This window comes from Coenobita brevimanus, chromosome 104, assembly GCF_032717465.1.
Source record: "Coenobita brevimanus isolate Jiangsu-jjx chromosome 104, ASM3271746v2, whole genome shotgun sequence".
In the NCBI taxonomy this organism is placed as follows: domain Eukaryota; kingdom Metazoa; phylum Arthropoda; class Malacostraca; order Decapoda; family Coenobitidae; genus Coenobita; species Coenobita brevimanus.
This window is the reverse complement of record NC_137057.1, coordinates 44,566,559-44,568,003: the sequence shown is the minus strand read 5'-3', so window position 1 is coordinate 44,568,003 and position 1,445 is coordinate 44,566,559. Positions and strand designations below refer to the sequence as shown.

The following is a 1,445-nucleotide window of genomic DNA, read 5'->3' as shown; positions in this document are numbered from 1 at the left end:
TTTGAATGGCGAGTTGCTTGAGGAGGTAGAGTGTTTTAAATATCTAGGGTCACATGTTGCTGTGGATGGAAGAATAGATGCAGAAGTGAAGTTTAGAATAAATGAAGTAGGAAAGGTGCTGGGAGGAATGAAAAAAGTGTTTAGATGTCGTTTGCTTAGAATGGATTTAAAGAGAAGGTTGTATGAGGGTGTTGTGGTACCGACTGCGTTATATGGGACTGAAACATGGAATATGGGTGTAGCAGAGAGGAAAAGTTTGAATGTAATGGAGATGAGGTGTCTGAGGAGTATGTGTGGAGTGACGCGTATGGATCGAGTGCGAAATGATGAAGTGCGAGGGAGAGCTGGAGTTGTTCGGGAGATGGCTGATAGAGTTGAGCTGAGGGTGTTGCGATGGTTTGGGCATATGGAGAGAATGGATAATGAGCGATTGGTGAAAAAGATAACTAGATTTGATGTGAGAGGTGTAAGGCTGAGAGGAAGACCACGAATAGGATGGATGGACAGTGTGAAGAGAGCGCTGGATGCGAGAGGGATGTCTGTTGAGCAAGGAGGAGTGGCTGTGGTGACAGAAATAAATGGAGAGAAATTGTGAATGAAGAAGTGATGACGCAGCCCTGAGGGGATATTCTCCCGCATTTGGTCTGATCAGCTAGTCAGGTCAGGTGCGGGTAAGGGGATGGGTCTGTTATGATGTGGCAGGGGTAAACCAGTTCTGCTGTCGGGCCCTGCTGCGGATGTCACTGATTGCATTGTGCAGTTGACCCTTGTGCGGTGTGGTGCGGTGAGGATCTGTCCGTTCTCCCCTTGGGGCTAAGATGCGAATGAATGTGTTTGAATGAATGAGTAAATGGGGAGTGTGTCGTCCTGTTTCGGCTACCTCCCTTTCCTTGGGGGAAGCAGCCTAGGTATATAGATATAGATAGACATAGCCAACGGCCATACCACGTTGAGTACACCGCTTCCCGTCCGATCAGCGAAGTTAAGCAACGTTGGGTGTGGTTAGTACTTGGATGGGTGACCGCCTGGGAACACCAGATGCTGTTGGCATAACGTTCTCCCTACGTGTCAAGTGGGGTTGGTGGGGGATTAGTGCCCCTCCCTGTAAAACAATTAACTCTAAGCCCTTGACCACCCCGTTTGGGATACATGGTGTCTGGCAATGAATGAATGAAATGAAAACATTACTTGGCCGGAGGTGGGATGGTACACTTTTTCTTTAAGCAAAAGTAGCATTTGTAAGCTTGCTTGCAAGAACATTTCACACATTTTCAATTGTGGATGCGTGTAACTTCATGTATTACGATCACTGTGTTCGAAATAGTACTAGTTTGAGATATTACGACGAATTCCAATAATACATACTGTACTTTTGAAATGTGTCTAATACAATACTATTATCGTTATGTTAGCTTAACATAATTCGTCGTATGTATTGCTGCAGT

The 1,445-nt window shown here is 45.6% G+C and overlaps 1 non-coding gene across 1 annotated transcript; it reads left to right on the top strand.

Moving 5' to 3' along the window:
* The first annotated feature begins 931 nt into the window (after positions 1-931).
* LOC145416158 (5S ribosomal RNA) lies at positions 932-1,050 on the top strand. The gene has a single exon (XR_013900204.1). It is a non-coding gene; the product is annotated as a 5S ribosomal RNA (ribosomal RNA).
* Positions 1,051-1,445: the final 395 nt, after the last annotated feature.